We start from the raw sequence: 18,934 nt of genomic DNA on the forward strand, positions 1-18,934 counted from the left end.
TAAAGCAGGAAATAACAAATGGGAAACAGGAAATTAATGATCAACAAAAGCAAAAGCTGGTGCTAAAAAGATAAATAAATAAAATGGATTAGCCTTTAAGTAAGCTAAGAAAAAAAGAAAAGATACTAATTCTACTATCAAAAATGAGAAGGCAGCATTACAGAAACCATGGAAATTAAAGATAACAAAGGAATGACATGAACATCTCTATGGCCACAAATTTGATAACCTAGGTAATGAAATGGACCAATTTTTTAAAAGACACAATTTGCCAAAAGTAACAAAAGAAGAAATAGAAGATCTAAATAGGCTTACAATGATTAAAGAAATTAAATCATTTACGAATAATCTTCCAAAACAGAAACACCAGGCTTAGAAGTGTTTGCTAGTGAATTCCAATAAATATTTAAGGAAAAAATTATGCCAATTCTCTATAATTTCTTCAAGAGGACAGAGTCATAAAAGCATGACACATTTTATGAGGCCAAAATTACCTTAATACCAAACCAGAAAAATATTACAAAAGAATTATAGATAAATATTAATCACTGAACATAAATGCAAAAGCCTTACAAAATATTAGCAAATTGAATCTAACAATGTAAAAAAATAATTATATACCATAACCAAGTAGAATTTATTCCAGGTATGCATGGCTGGCTCAAAATTTAGAAATCAATTAATGTCAAAATTACATCAAAAGGCTAAAGAAAAATCACATGATCATATCAATAGAAGTAGAATTTTTTTTAAACACAATTCAGCATCTACTCATGAGAAAATCTCTCAGTGTAATAGAAATAGAGGGGAACTTTCTCCACTTAATAAATAATATCTACAAAAATGCCTAAATTAACATCACACTTAATGGTGATAAACTAGAAGCTTCCCTGTGAAGATCAGAAACAAGGCAATAAAGTCCTCTCTCACCACACATTTTCAACATTATACTTTAAATCCTGTCTAATGCAATAAGAAAGGGAAATAAAATGCAAACAGATTGGACAGGAAAAGGTAAAATTATCTTTGTCACAAAAGCCATGATAATTTATGTAGAAAATCAAAAAGAATTTATAAAATTACTCCTGGAGCTAGTAAATAATTATAGCAAGGTTGCAGGATACAAAGTTAGTATACAGATATCAATAATTTTCTTCTATACCAGCCAGGAACAAGTAAGATTTGAAATTATAAAGAAAATACTTTTGATATAAATGCTCAAAAGAAGACATACTGATGTATAAATCTAACAAAATGGAAAACACGAGGAAAACTAAGAATCTAATAAGCAAAATAAAATAAAAATCTTAGTGTTTTTAAAAAGTTTCACTGAGAATGGATGGTACTCTAGCTATATGATGAAAAGACAAATAAGAATCATTCTAATTTAAATTAGAAAACTGAAGTTTCCTTTATTGTTTCATTTAACTGTATGATACTTGATAGAAAGATATGTGTTTAGATTCCTGAAAGAGACATTGTGAAAAGCTTCACAGATATAGTTATTCAAATCTTTCAGCATATATATTCAAAGAAGACAAAGAATTTAATGGTCTCTTGTTCTTTACCAGTGCTGATTGGTTTAAATGGTAAGGAGTTTCAGAATGATTTACTATACTGTTAAATCAAATTCAATATTTTCTTGAAATAAAGGAATGTTCACTAAAAAATGACAAAATCAAAGACAAAAATGACAGCATGAATTATAAATTATGTCATAAATTTTAAACAATATATGGAAGAAATAAATTTGAAGCTCCAAGAGAAAAAAAAAAGTTATTTGTGACATCTAGACAGACAAGGGAAATTATGTGGAATTCGCAACTTTTCATAAAACAAATCATTCACAATGATTGATGACATTTTCTAAAATAAGTCAATATAGAGAAGATTTTAATTATAAACTATAGCACCAGACAAACTGGTCACAAAACTCAAAAAAATGAAGAAAACTTTTTGATATTGCTAGATTTAGTGCTGTTTTTCATTTTATACAAGACCTCTTTTAATTTGATGTTTAAAATAATTAACTCAACTCTTAGTCAATTTACTTAACTTGGACAGATGTAATTTTAAAAGTAATATGCTTTTGCTTCAAAGTCAAATCAATCCTTCTAAAAATGATGAACAAGTTTTGTCAATGTTTATGTGAGTATTAAAAGAAAATTATTTTGGAGCACTCAGTTCACATATTGGAAAACTATTAAGTATGGTTGGAATACGGAGTGTATGAATTTATCAACTATAAAACTGATGAAATTTCAATAGAGATGAAGTGTTTTCAACAAAAATATAGCATCTTGAGATTCATACAAGTTTAAAAGATGTATGTATACTCAAGAATATGAACAAAAATAAAGTATTTCATTAATACTTTATATAATGATTATATATTAAAAGTATAATATAATTATAATATATTAGATATATTAAGCTAAATGTAATATATTCTTATAATTAACTACATTATGTTTCTTTTTACTTCTTTAGTGTGGCTACTAAAATTTTTAAAATTGCACACAACTTGCATTATTATTTTATATATTATTATATATACTGCTCAGCCCTCATCTAGACCCTATCAAACAACTGTCTGAAAAAGACAATTCATACTTCAATGAATTTTTGGCAATTGACACATTAAAATAAATTGTTTATTTATAAATATTAGTCTCAGTTGAAATTAATCTATATTTCTGCCAACATTGCTAGATTGCAAATCATTTTTATTTAATTATTCTTCCTTTTAAAAATATTGATCCTGGTTATTTAACCCTTTGCTTCACCTGTTATAATTGAGAAAAAACAATTTGAAGGGTATGTAGTAGAAGGTGAATTTGTGTATATGTATATGTGCTTGTATATAATTTAGAAACTTTTTAATTTTTTTAACCTATTTACCATTGCAACTAGAGGTTTAATACAACATATTCCATAATTACCTTTTAGCTTGAACTTTTTTCATGCATATACCTGTGTTTTTCTTTTCCCTTTCTATTTTTTTAAATATACATATAGATATAAGCTTCAAGGTAATCCTCTTTTGCTAATCAATACTACCCTTATATATAAACCAGTATTAATCTCCCTTTATCTCTGGAAAGTTGAGTCCTTTAACAAAGATATCAAGATACACTCAGGAAGAATCAAAATAAACTTCCTCACCCACATGGAGGATGTACAACCACCCTCCCAACTTTTTCTTCTCTCAGTGTTTCTATGTATTTGTTTTTGTTCTTATATTATGTAAATCTTATCCTTGGGGTTCATTTTGGCTGGTTCTTTTTTTTTTTTTTCCTTGTCATTTACTTTTGTTGATCTTTTTGTTTGTCCATTTTTGTTCGTATACCTTATAAATCTTACTTTTGGGGCTCATTCTGGCAGGGTCTTCTCTTTTCTCTCTCTCCTATTTCTTTTTTCTTTCTTTTTGGTGGTGACTTCCAATTGCTTTGAAGCCTTCCAGGGTGCATCTTGCCTCTCACCAAAATGACTAGGAGGAGGAATATCCAAAAGAGGAAAAATTCAGAGACTGTTCCCTCTCCATCAGAACTATTGGATATAGACATAAACAGTATGTCAGAAAGGGAATTCAGGATAACAATTATCCAGGCAATGGTGAGGTTAGAGAAAACCATTAGTGACAACATAGAATCTCTAAGGACAGAAGTAAAAACTGCTCCGGGGGAAGAAGTTAAAAATACTAACAATGAGATCCAATCTAATCTAAATACTCTAACAGCTAGGGTAGCTGAAGATAGGATTTGTGATCTAGAGGACAAATTGATAGAGAAAAAGGATCAGGAGGAGGCAGGGAAGAAACAGCTTAGAAGTCATGAAAACAGAATTAGGGAAATAAATGATGCCATGAAACGTTCCAAAGTCAGAATTCTTGGGACCCCTAAGGAGGTAAAGAAAGAGAAAAGACTAGGATATATAGTTGAACAAATTCTGGATGAAAAATTTCCCAGTCTGGGGAGTGGAACCAGCATTCATGTCCTAGAGGCAGAAAGAACACCCCCTAAGATCAATAAATCTAGAGAGACTTTGAGGCACTTGATTGTGAGACTGATGAATCATAATTTTAGACAAGAGCTCCTGAGGGCTGCTAGGGGGAAAAGATTCCTTAACCTACAGAGGAAGGTCCATCAGAATAACGTCAGACCTGTCCACAGAAACCTGGCAAGCCAGAAAGGGCTAAGAAAACATATACAGGGCACTAAATGAGAAGAACATGCAGCCAGAAGACTTCATCCAGCAAAGCTGACATTCAAAATGGATGGAGAGATAAAGAGCTTGCATGACCAGCAAGATTTAAAAGAGTATGTGACCACCAAGGACCAGCAAGATTTAAAAGAGTATGTGACCACCAAGCTGCCACTACAAGAAATATTAAGGGAGGTTCTATAAAAGAAGAAAAAACCCAAGAGTGACATAGAACAGAAATTTACAGAGACAAGAAACAAGGACTCTAGAAACAAGTATTCTAGAAACAAGGACTTCACAGGCAACATATCAATAAAAATGTATCTTTCAATAATTACTCTCAATGTGAACAGCCTAAATGCTCCTATAATTTATATACATTTATAAAATTGACAGAGTGGAGGAAATGACATATATCTTGTTTGATTCTTCTAATGACACAGCAAGATGGAGACATTCAGTGTATCTTTAAAGTAAATAACCGAAGTGAATTGGATATGGGATATTTCATTGTATGACATCAGATTTTGGAAATGGCTAGAACTTCCTTTCCTGAGTTGAGTTTGATAATCAGTTCCCTCCACACACCCCTGAACAAGTATAGGAGATTTGATTGTCATCATCACCATCATTTAACTCCTACTAATAAATTATCAAGTAATTTTTATGTGTTGGACTTAGTGTAAGTACTTTAAAGGAATTTTCTCATTGAATTTTTACAACACTTTAAGGAAGTAAGCTCTTCTATTACTCTCATCACAAAGAATAGAAAAAAAAGAAGAAGAAGAAGAAGAAGAAAGAAAGAAACAGACTGTTAAGTCATATGTATAATAACCAAGCAGCAGAGAATATCAGTGGTGGTGTATCTGGACTTACTAAGGGAAAACAGTGCCATTAGATGCTACTATCTATAATTTGCAGGCCACACTCTTGGCACCACTGTTTGCTATTTAAGATAACCATGCTAAATGTTCTTTCACCTGACACCTAGCAAAAGATATTGAAAAGAAAAATTGGTTAAAGAGAAGAATTATCCAATTGTGACTCTAATATTAAAAAGAATAATAAGGCAAATGCCTTCAAGAAAGATGGAGCTCAATTCTGCTACTATATTATTCACTAAATTCAAGGAAGATAGAGACCATTTTGTTATGTTCCTCTCCTGAGCTCCCTACCTTAGCTGGAATGATTCTTCATTGCCAGCTACCATCAATGGATAAGAGCTAGCACTTAAGTTAGCATACACTTGCCATTCTTGATCCAATATGACAGGTCCATTAAAAGAAAAAAAAAAATCTGGAACCATTTAGAAGAAAGGAAAAATAATGTGTAAGTAGTTGGAGCAGTCAGAAAAGTCAACTTGTGGCTTGCAAGGCAAGAGACCACTGCATGGTTTCATGACACTCTTTTTTCTTCTTAAAACTTGACAGATTAAAAAAAAAGATATGACAGGGCAAAAGTCAATAGCCCAATGCACTGCAGAATCTGAAATGCTGAGGTATCCTAGCAACTCAAAAGGATTTCTCTTCTTTTTTGGTGAGAGGGTGTTAAAGGCTAAAGCCAAGGCATTTATGCTGCTTGCCCCCTGGCCCATATGCCCTATATCTGCAAGTATGAGAATTGGCTGTCCTAAGTGTAAAATCCCCAAACCTCTATCTTTCCCAAAGCAATTCAGCAGTTTAAACCTTATTCCAATATCCCTTGTCTTCTGTGAATGTGTATGCATATGTTTGTGCTTTAAGCCAATATCAATTATGTTTTGGATTGTTGTATTCGCTGTTTCTTCTGCCTAAAATCCATTATCTGTATGGTCTTTACAGATCTCCGATTACATGTCAAAGTAAAGGTAATTCTGAGCTCCACAACACTAAAGTTCTTATTTTTCTTGCTTATTAATAAATTGCCCTGTAGCTAGCCCAGTGCCTAATACACTGTAAACCCTCAACTACTCAAAAATAGATTAATGACTGTGTGAAAGAAGGACCTTCATCTGGATGGTATTTTTGCAGGTTTCAAAGCTCTTTTAATGTATGCAAATTATCAAAAAAGCCTTAGGAGATTAATGCTTTCTTGTTCCTTAATTTTCAGTTGAGGAAATGAAGGCTCAATTTAGAAGAGTAAGAGTCCAAAGTAGTTCAGCAGGCAGGTGGGGGTGCAAGGCTTCTAATTCCAAGCCCTGTGTTCTTTCTATTACACCAAGGAAGTAGAAATAAGTATTTTGTTTGGCTCTACCCTGGATATGACTTGATAAGAACTGGGTGTTGTATGACCTATGTCCATCTTTTGTTCCTTGCTCGCCATTTTAATACTCTCATTTCCCTATGAGCCCTGAGTTCCTAAAATATTAAATACTTGTAGTTCCAGAAATGTACCTTGTATCTTTCATGTTTTCATTATTTTGCATATGCTATGTCCTCCTTCCAGAGTATCTTTCTTCCCTTTGCCTGTCATTCAGTACTATCTTAAAATATCTTTCTCTAGATAGGCATTCTGAGTTCATCAATAACTACCTTTCCCCATTTATCTCTGTTTGCTGTGCCAGATACCTATTCCTCCTATGGGATCTACATGTTTTATTTTGTCCATGTACCAACCTGATCTCTTCACTAAACAAAATGCATTCTTTAAATAGTTGTGAACACACAGTAACTAGCATTTCGTGTTAGAAGTTTGACCTTGGAAGAATGGCAAAAGCCCAAAATGTGACTATGATCTGCGGAAGTTCTTTTTTTTTAAGTATTGAGAGAACCAGAATAATTCTTGGCACTTGAAGGAAGAAATCTAAGACCTCCTCACTGAGTAATGAAAGGGAAGAAAAAAAAAAAAAAAGAAGTCTAGATGCTGTAAAATAAAGAAATATATAGGATATAAGGTAGTAATTAACCTCTTCATATGTGTGCCCAACAGCAATCTTCTACAAGGGTCAGATAATTTGCAATAAAGATGAAGTTTAAGACATAAAAGGAAGAAAGATTGATCTCAGAAAGCTCAGTTTCACAAACACCTTTGGGCAATTCCAATCAACACAGGTTCTTAACATAAGCACTTAAAATTTTTATTTCTTTTTTCTAAAATGGAAATACTTTTAACAAGCCGTTTCAAAAAATAGAAGAAAATGTACCCAACTCTTATTTTAAGTAAGGTTATAGTAGGAGCTTTATCTATTATAGTTATCACATGAAAATATATTCTGGAAATGCATAACAAAACAAGAGAAGAGTGTGAGAGACTCAATGGCAGGGAAGATATTTAGAGTTCATCTGAATTCATATCACAGACAGAAGGAAAAAAGAGACAGACATAAAATCATAGTTTGTTGAATGATATATCAAGCAACCCTGGGTCAAAACACTAAACAATACTTACAACTCATACAAACAACCTGATTCTGTAAATTTCTTTCTAAATTGAAGAGCAGATTCCTGCAGGCTTTGAAAGGGAATTCTTTTCTAAATTACTGGGTAATTTTCTCCACTCCAATTGAGCCATATAATCAGACGTGGTCAAAACATTGTACTAGGAAGCATAACAGAAAATGAATTCAACAAAACCATGACTTCATGGACCCACAGCTGCAGAAAGGGGTCAGAAATTAAAATGGTGAATGTATGAGCTGGACTTCAGCTGGTTTTTGGCTGAAAAAAAAATTCATTGTTGTACTGTATTTATGGAGCTTTCAAATTATAGTGAGTAATTGAAAAAAAATTAAATGATATATTTTACCATATTAGACTCTTAGTAATCTGGACCCTTAGTGAGATGTGTTCCACATGCTCTGATTTCTCAGCCCTAATGCTAATTAGAACAAAATGAAAGCCATGAAAACTGAGCAAATTACTATAGCCAAAGTGTCCTTCATAGTAAAAAATTAAATCTTGCTTCTCACCCATGCTTAAAACAGAACTAACACTTCCCTCCAGATATATTTTGCTTGATGTCAGCTGTCCTAAAAAATTAAAGTACACAACCCCCTCCCCAGCCAAAAAATGACAATCGATTTTCATAGTGAATGTGTGTTTCTTTTGTTTTTTTTTTTTTAAGATTTTATTTATTTATTTGACAGATAGAGATCACAAGTAGCCAGAGAGGCAGGCAGAGAGAGAGAGAGAGGAGGAGGAAGCCGGCTCCCTGCTGAGCAGAGAGTCTGACATGGGGCTGATCCCAGGAACCTGGGAACATGACCTGAGCTGAAGGCAGAGACTTTAACCCACTGAGCCACCCTGGCGCCCCTAGTGTGTGTTTATTTCAATGCAAATGAAGTGTATAAACAATTTTTGTTTTTGTTAAAAAATGTATGTTTGTTCCCAAATCTGCTGTCTATGAAACTGGTTAGTGCTACTGTTTCAACCTCCAGAAATGGGAGAGAATTCCAGCTTAAGCCCCTATACAATCTCTTGGCCTGGTACCCATGTATTCTTGGCCTTGGATAAGGATAGAATAGCCAATTAATGGCTAAGTAAATTAAAAAACAAAAACAAAACCTCTTAATGAAAGAAAGTCCTCTCCCCCATCCCCTTACTGGGCAGGGTAGTGTACTTAAGTGTCCAGGGTACTGAGCTGTTGGCAACACCTCAGGGTGATAGAATACAATTGGCAAGTGGCATTACAAGGGACAACTTTCATCTATTAACTATTTTTTGGGCACCAGCTGTCTGCCAGACAATATTCTAAGCCCTAGTAGTGCAAAACAGAGAAGGCCTCTGGAAACTTGCATCTTTGATTGGGAAACAAACAGTGAAGAGTTAAGTCTGTGTCTTCTTTTCTATCCTTTCCTTTTTTTTTTTTTTTAACTTAGATTTCATTCATTCATTGATTCAAGTAATCTCTGTACCAAATGTAGGGATCACACCCACAATCTTGAGATCAAGAAATGCACGCTCTTCTTACTAAGCCACCCAGGTGCCCCAGATTTTCTACTTATAAAATTTTCTCCATAACATTTATAAGAGATTGGGATATGAGGGAGGAGTAGTTAGAGTAGACTTCCTGGGAAAGTAAACTCTGAGCTAACAACTGAAAAATAAGACAAGAGCTGGCCATATGAAGAACAGAAAATGGAGGTGGACAGGCTGGGAGTGAATGATTTCAGATAGATTCATATGAAAGCAGACATTCTTCGTCAGGAAATTCTTATATGTCAGATACCAAAACCTTAATGTATTACACAGATATATGTACATTGAATTTGCTTCAATATCTTTATCTTACCTGCCTATACCTTTATTTTTAGCTAATATCTACTACTCTTTTTAAGCATAAATTCAACTATCATGCACTCTGGAAGTTTCTATGGCTCTTGAGTATAAGGATATAAGAGTCTCCTTTTTCTTTTACTGACCTCATTTCTATATTTAAATTGTAGATAAATATGTATCACCTTTCCAAATAAGAAAGGAAGAAATATTAGTACTCCCACATTCATTGCAGCACTATTCAGAATTGCCAAGAGGTGTAAAAAACCTAAATGTCTATCAATAGTGAATAGATAAAGAAAACATAATTATAGAATGCAATACTATTCAGTCTTTATGAATGAAGGGGGTTCTATAATATACAACATCATGGATGAATCTTGAAGACATTAAGCTATGTGAAATAATTCAGTCACAGAAAGACAAACAAGGAATGATTCCACTCACATGATTATCCAAATCACTATACTCATGGAATCAAAGTGTGGAGTGGTGGTTAGCAGAGGTAAGAAGTAAAGCAAAGTTACTAATCAATGAGCATATGGTTTCAGTTAATCAAGATGAATAAGTTCTAGAGATCTACTATACAACGTTATACCTATAATTAATAATACTGCATTGTACACTCAACATTTTTATTATATAAGTCTCATGTTGTGTTCTTAAAATAATAGTAATGATTACAAAAATGTAAACAGAGGATAATTAATTCTAGAAAGAGTAGAAAACCTACCAGGAGCAGAAATAAATCACCACATGTGTTTATAGAAAATAACGTTATAGAAAATGATTCATAGTGGAGTATAGAAAAAACATTTATGAGAAGTCTGGGGAGAAAATATGATAGCATATCCTTGTTCTCTGTCTCTTGGAATCTGACAACACTGGACAACCCTACTGGTGATTAGAATGTTGTGATCAGTAAGAGAAAAAGAATAATTATGGGAGATTATATGGTCACCAGGCATTGAAATAATGGTATGTCTCGGGGAGGAATTTTAGTAAAGGGACTACAGAAAGACTAGGGGCTTCCTGATACCATCTGCAATGGAATTGCTTTGCTGCACTCGTTCTCTGTTCTTTGACATGGTGAGTCAGGTATAAGAATTGGGAAGAAAAATACAGTAACAGTCACCTTACAGGCAATACAATGGCACTAAATTCATATCTCTCAATAGTTACCCTGAATGTTAATGGGCTAAATGTCCCTGTCAAAAGACACAGGGTATCAGAATGGATATAAAAACAAAACCCATCTATATGTTGCCTCCAAGAAACTCATTTTAAGCCCGAAGACACCTCCAGATTTAAAGTGAGGGGGTGGAAAAGAATTTACCATGCTAATGGACATCAGAAGAAAGCAAGAGTGGCAATCCTTATATCAGATCAATTAGATTTTAAGCCAAAGACTATAATAAGAGATGAGGAAGGACACTATATCATACTCAAAGGGTCTGTCCAACAAGAAGATTTAACAATTTTAAATATCTATGCCCCCAACGTGGGAGCAGTCAACTATATAAACCAATTAATAACAAAATCAAAGAAACACATCAACAATAATACAATAATAGTAGGGGACTTTAACACTCCCCTCACTGAAATGGACAGATCATCCAAGGAAAAGATCAGCAAGGAAATAAAGGCCTTAAACGACACACTGGACCAGATGGACATCACAGATATATTCAGAACATTTCATTCCCAAAGCAACAGAATACACATTCTTCTCTAGTGCACATGGAACATTCTCCAGAATAGATCACATCCTCGGTCCTAAATCAGGACTCAAACGGTATCAAAAGATTGGGATCATTCCCTGCATATTTTCAGACCACAATGCTCTAAAGCTAGAACTCAACCCCAAAAGGAAGTTTGAAAAGAACCAAAATACATGGAGACTAAACAGCATCCTTCTAAAGAATGAATGGGTCAACCGGGAAATTAAAGAAGAATTGAAAAAAATCATGGAAACAAATGAAAATGAAAATACAACGGTTCAAAATCTGTGGGACACAACAAAGGCAGTCCTGAGAGGAAAATATATAGTAGTACAAGCCTTTCTCAAGAAACAAGAAAGGTCTCAGGTACACAACCTAACCCTACACCTAAAGGAGCTGGAGAAAGAACAAGAAAGAAACCCTAAGCCCAGCAGGAGAAGAGAAATCATAAAGATAGAGCAGAAATCAATGAAATAGAAACCAAAAAGACAATAGAGCAAATCAACGAAACTAGGAGCTGGTTCTTTGAAAGAATTAATAAAATTGATAAACCCCTTGCCCGACTTATCAAAAAGAAAAGAGAAAGGACCCAAATAAATAAAATCATGAATGAAAGAGGAGAGATCACAACTAACACCAAAGAAATACAAACTATTATAAGAACATACTATGAGAAACTCTACACCAACCAATTTGACAATCTGGAAGAAATGGATGCATTCCTAGAAACATATAAACTACCACAACTGAACCAGGAAGAAATAGAAAGCCTGAACAGACCCATAACCAGTAAGGAGATTGAAATAGTCATTAAAAATCTCCAAACAAACAAAAGCCCAGGGCCAGACGGCTTCCCGGGGGAATTCTAACAAACATTTAAAGAAGAACTAATTCCTATTCTCCTGAAACTGTTCCAAAAAATAGAAATGGAAGGAAAACTTCCAAACTCATTTTATGAGGCCAGCATCACCTTGATCCCAAAACCAGACAAGGATCCCATCCAAAAAGAGAGCTATAGACCAATATCCTTGATGAACACAGATGCGAAAATACTCAACAAAATACTAGCCAATAGGATTCAACAGTACATTAAAAAGATTATTCACCACGACCAAGTGGGATTTATTCCAGGGCTGCAAGGTTGGTTCAACATCCGCAAATCAGTCAATGTGATACAATACATCAATAAAAGAAAGAACAAGAACCATATGATACTCTCGATAGATGCTGAAAAAGCATTTAACAAAGTACAGCATCCCTTCATGATCAAAACTCTTCAAAGTGTAGGGATAGAGGGCACATACCTCAATATCATCAAAGCCATCTATGAAAAACCCACCGCAAATATCATTCTCAATGGAGAAAAACTGAAAGCTTTTCCGCTAAGGTCAGGAACACGGCAGGGATGTCCATTATCACCACTGCTATTCAACATAGTACTAGAGGTCCTAGCCTCAGCAATCAGACAACAAAAGGAAATTAAAGGCATCCAAATCGGCAAAGAAGTCAAACTATCACTCTTCACAGATGAAATGATACTATATGTGGAAAACCCAAAAGACTCCACTCCAAAACTGCTAGAACTTATACAGGAATTCAGTAAAGTGTCAGGATATAAAATCAATGCACAGAAATCAGTTGCATTTCTCTACACCAACAGCAAGACAGAAGAAAGAGAAATTAAGGAGTCAATCCCATTTACAATTGCACCCAAAACCATGAGATACCTAGGAATAAACCTAACCAAAGAGGCACAGAATCTATACTCAGAAAACTATAAAGTACTCATGAAAGAAATTGAGGAAGACACAAAGAAATGGAAAAATGTTCCATGCTCCTGGATTGGAAGAATAAATATTGTGAAAATGTCTATGCTACCTAAAGCAATCTACACATTTAATGCAATTCCTATCAAAGTACCATCCATCTTTTTCAAAGAAATGGAACAAATAATGCTAAAATTTATATGGAACCAGAAAAGACCAAAGGGATAGCCAAAGGGATATTGAAAAAGACAGCCAACGTTGGTGGCATCACAATTCCGGACTTCAAGCTCTATTACAAAGCTGTCATCATCAAGACAGCATGGTACTGGCACAAAAACAGACACATAGATCAATGGAACAGAATAGAGAGCCCAGAAATAGACCCTCAACTCTACAGTCAACTCATCTTCGACAAAGCAGGAAAGAATGTCCAATGGAAAAAAGACAGCCTCTTCAATAAATGGTGCTGGGAAAATTGGACAGCCACATGCAGAAAAATGAAATTGGACCATTTCCTTACACCACACACAAAAATAGACTCAAAATGGATGAAGGACCTCAATGTGCGAAAGGAATCCATCAAAATCCTTGAGGAGAACCCAGGCAGCAATCTCTTCGACCTCTGCCGCAGCAACATCTTCCTAGGAACGAACATCACCAAAGGCAAGGGAATCAAGGGCAAAAATGAACTATTGGGATTTTATCAAGATCAAAAGCTTTTGTACAGCAATGGAAACAGTTAACAAAATCAAAAGACAACTGACAGAATGGGAGAAGATATTTGCAAACGACATATCAGATAAAGGACTAGTGTCCAGAATCTATAAAGAACTTAGCAAACTCAACACCCAAAGAACAAATAATCCAATCAAGAAATGGGCAGAGGACATGAACAGACATTTCTGCAAAGAAGACATCCAGATGGCCAACAGACACATGAAAAAGTGCTCCATATCACTCGGCATCAGGGAAATACAAATCAAAACCACAATGCGATATCACCTCACACCAGTCAGAATGGCTAAAATCAACAAGTCAGGAAATGACAGATGCTGGCGAGGATGCGGAGAAAGGGGAACCCTCCTACACTGTTGGTGGGAATGCAAGCTGGTGCAACCTCTCTGGAAAACAGCATGGAGGTTCCTCAAAATGTTGAAAATAGAACTGCCCTATGACCCAGCAATTGCACTATTGGGTATTTACCCTAAAGATACAAACGTAGTGATCCAAAGGGGCACATGCACCTGAATGTTTATAGCAGCAATGTCCACAATAGCCAAACTATGGAAAGAACCGAGATGTCCATCAACAGATGAATGGATCAAGAAGATGTGGTAAATATACACAATGGAATACTATGCAGCCATCAAAAGAAATGAAATCTTGCCATTTGCGACAACATGGATGGAACTAGAGCATATCATTCTTAGTGAAATAAGTCAAGCAGAGAAAGACAACTATCATATGGTCTCCCTGATATGAGGAAGTGGTGATGCAACATGGGGGCTTAAGTGGGTAGGAGAAAATCAATGAAACAAGATGGGATTGGGAGGGAGACAAACCATAAGTGACTCTTAATCTCACAAAACAAACTGAGGGTTGCTGTGGGGAGGGGGTTTGGGAGAAGGGGGTGGGATTATGGACATTGGGGAGGGTATGTGCTTTGGTGAGTGCTGTGAAGTGTGTAGACCTGTACCCCTGGGGATAAAAATATATGTTTATAAAAAATAAAAAATTAAAAAAAAAGAATTGGGAAGAAAAAAAAATGTGCTTAATGGAAATCTTTGAAAGGCTCCCCTTTTGTCACCATAATCATCAATCCAGAATAACAATGTGTTTGAGATCTTTACATATAAAACCTTATTTGGTCTTCATAACATACCTACAAATTAAGTGTAATTATCATTCCCAAGTCCAAATGAGGCAGGGAGGGTTTGCGAACTTGCCTAAAGTCATAAAACTAATTAATCATAAAGCTGGGATACAAATGCAAGCAGACTGGCACTGATTTTTAGTTCTTAAACATATCCCAAAGTTGGATTGAGGAATAAATTAATTATTGAATATTTGGGAATGATACAGCATGCAACTGTGAGGCTACTAAACTATCTGGATTAATTTATTGTGAAAGAAATGTATAGGCAAATGGTTCTCAACTGGGGGCAATTTTGTCAATTTTCCTTGAGGGTATTCCTTTTGGTTTTCATATCCCTGGTCAGGAGCATGTTTCTGGCACAGAGTGAGAGAGGTCAGGGAAGGTGAAAAACATCCTACTGTGTCCAGCACAGTACCTCACAACACACACTTGTTTGACCTAACATGTCAACAATGCTGCCGGAAAACCTTGTTGTCGATTTTATATGAATCAATTCTATTTTTCTGAATCTTAAATTTCTCCATGTTAAAAGGGGAAAGTCACCTCTACCTGGGAGTCATGACGATCAAACGCAAGATAGGCTGTGACATCTGTAAAAATGCCTGACATGTAGTGAAGAGCTTTAACCCTTTAGGCTAAAGCAGGCAAATTAATTGTTTGTTATGTTTTATTTTACATATTGTTTTAGAAAATCACTCAAAGAAATAAGGGGAATGAATAGATGGACTGGTGGACTTCACAGAGGGAAAGGAAGATGATATAATAATCTAGGCTGAAACAATGCACATTTGAACCTGTGGTGGGGGGGTGTAAGAGTGTTCTTCAAAACTGTCTAACACTACTGACTCATTGCATTGATTAGGATGGAAATCCATTTTTCCATTTGTTTGGTTTTTGTTGGTGGTGGTTTTTAGTTTTCTACTTTTGCCACTTCATTCATCTCTGACTATGAACCTGAGGATAATGTGAATTTAATCTTTTCTTGCAAACAATGATTCCTCATTTCTTATGTAAAAAAACCTTTAATCTATGAAATGAATTATATGTTCACAAATCAGAATGTCTTCAGGTAAACTGTGTGTGCAAACACATTCATGTGAATATACACACACACACAGCAAATCCAATTTGGAGCTGTGAATTATTATTTGAAAGGTGTAGGTTTCACATGAGAAATTTCATCATCTGAAATTGTCTTGTCGTGGAGGATAATAAGAATTAAATTCAACTACTGAAAGGAGCAAAGACAAATATTGAAAGATGGGAGACTTTTCTAATCCACTGCAGAACTGTAGAGTCTTCTGTAAAATTAGACTGTGGGACCATTTGCAGAAATCTCTAACTGTTTCAGTTTATTAAAAGATTAAGAGTAAATCTATTTGGGTAATATGTGGTTTGCAAGACAAGAAATTTCTCCCAAAATCAATGCTTTTGCTTTTCTATTTCCTCTCAACTCACCAAGAGGTAATCAGCGTGGGAGTAGCTCTGAACATACTAGGAGAACATTCTGATCTTCATTAGTGCAGGGTCGATGCAAGAAATTTTATTTCACATCAAAATCTAGAGACAGTTCCCCTAGAATTAAAACCCTCTTCTGTTTCAATACATCAAGCCTCAGGGTTTCATAATCCCCATAATTAATACACTACTGTGCACACAACTTTCAAAATAGGGTTTTGGAAGTTGCAAATAGAGGCTGCATGTTTGAAAACCAATAAACTGATGTATTTCTCTTCTTTTCACTTTTCATTTTTTTCACTTCCTTTTGTGAGTTTGGAAGGAAGTGAGATGTGTGATGTTGGTAAGGAAATGTCAGGGAAAAAAGTTCTCTTTTCCTTAGCCTTTAACTAAATTTTAATGTTATCTTCTCTATATGTAGCATTGTATGTATGAAATGAAATACAAATTGTTTCTCAGTGATTTTGTTTGGGTTATTAATACATTGATGAATCTGTTCTTTTGTTTACATAGTCAATAAAATGTTACTTGAGCATACATTCTAGTCACTATGCTGGGTATAACATATGAAAGCAACATAGGGTCCATTTCTTCCAGGAACTCTAGTTCTTAAAGGAAAGCAGACTTGAAATACAAAAACATAAGAAAAATTGTTTGAGGAGTACCATGATTAACATAAGTACATGGGACTGTAATAGTAATAAGGAAGGACACAACCTGTCTCTTTCAGAGTGTCGTTGAGAAAAATTTAGAATAGCAATGACTAGGTTTGAATTGGGTGTGCTCAAAAATCAATAGCAGTCTAAAACCAAATCAAACCAAACCAAGAGCAGTCCAGTGACTGGATAACTTTTAATTTTTATATAGAATGTGGGAAAATTAGAGTGGAGCTAGCATTTTCATTATGTCCCTAGAGTGTACAGAATTTCCTTTCAAGAAACTGTAAGTTGGTTCATCAAAAAACAAGGATGCTTACTTATTTTTGTGGTTGCATGGGATTGTTGTTCTCTCTCCTTTCAGTGGTGATTTCAGAGTTGACCTTATCTCTCTCTTGTTCCATCATGGCTGTTTGAGTATTGCTCACATGCTGTAAAAGTTCTTTATGTTCAGTAGGGAATACTGCTGACCTATCAGCTCCTAGCTGTCAGCTACCAGCTGCCAACTATCAGGTCCATTTTTCAAAATTTATTTTCTCAACACATTACATGTCATTGAATTACTGTTCTATACAGAGATATTTATATTGTCTCCATCTTATTGTTTTATCATATACAATGAGGCAGTGATTATCTATCTATTCAGAGACATAATTTCTCAAAATTGGAGATATAAATATTAAGATTATTAGATACTGCCAAATTCTTATTTAACACATCAGAATTAATATTCAGTATTTAAACTCCTTCCAGCACTTTGAGGAAGTTCATTTCAGTGTATATGTGTCCACACAATCAATATTGGTATCCTTTTGTTTGCCAATCTAAGGTTGTATATACTCATATATTAATATATTATATGCATATATAATTATACATAAACAGATACAGTAAATGTGTATATATGCATTTATTATATCTATGTATCTCTCTATATATTTCTTTGTACCCATATATACATGTATGAGTGTATATGTAGGCATATTGTATGTACTGAAAAGTTTAATTACCTTGATCAATTTTATACAGCTGATAAGGAAAGAATTAGCTTTTCAGAAACAAAATCACTGCTTTCACTGACATCCCCCTGATTAAGCACTTATTCATATGTTGATTTTCCCAGTGTAATTTCTCTCTTCTGTGAATCACTTCTTTCTTTATCCAAATTTCTTGTAATCATTTTTCTCCATACTAATTCTTAAATAGTTCTTATATTTTATGGAAGCAAATAGTTATTGGCAGCTAATATCTCCATTTAGTATGTTACCTATCATTGAAGCTAATTTATATTATTTTCTCATAGAGATTTTTTTATGAAGACACATGGATAAACAAAGCACAAAGTCTAGACCAAAAAAAGTATAAATTTTAAAATACTGTTAAGGGAGAAGATGACATCACTTACATTGACAGATAGATCTTCTATTGAGTCCTTAGGTTTAATTTAGATTTCTATTTTGTACTTTCATAAAGCTTACCAGATAAATTTACTCCATGGCATTATGTTGAACTTTTGCCCATGATCGTCTGCATATTTCTTTCAACACTTCCCACTGACTTGTCTACTATACTGGAAATTCTCTCTCTAGCATTTAAAAGATATATTCTGCATCTTTACATTGGCAGAAAAGTTACGGTTTATTTTGTATTTTTCAGTGTTTCACATGTGGAGTAGATGCTGAAAAAACATTTATAGGATAGATGAGAATTGTTGAAATGTTAGTTTCCCTTATTTGCTATTCTTTTGACTACTATTTCCTTTTGAAAACACTTCACAGTGGACAGAATGAATTTTTCTGTACACATCTGTTTTATTTAGAGGCAAGTGGCCTTAGACTTCAGACCCAAGCCATTCTGATCTTAAAAGCTATCTCTCTCATTGTCAACTGTATAACCTTGACCAAGGTAATTAAGATTTTAAAACTCAATTTCCTCATCTGTAAAAAAATAGGGAGTTATTATGGTATACTCCCAATAAATTCTGTTTACACCACAGTACAAGGAAGCCTTCTTCTTAGGAAATAGAAGCAACAGTTATCTGTGACTACTATAATTAAGTAAG

The sequence above is a fragment of the Mustela putorius genome, unplaced genomic scaffold, assembly GCF_011764305.1.
Source record: "Mustela putorius furo isolate JIRA1106 unplaced genomic scaffold, ASM1176430v1.1 tig00000174_pilon_pilon_pilon, whole genome shotgun sequence".
NCBI lineage: Eukaryota > Metazoa > Chordata > Mammalia > Carnivora > Mustelidae > Mustela > Mustela putorius.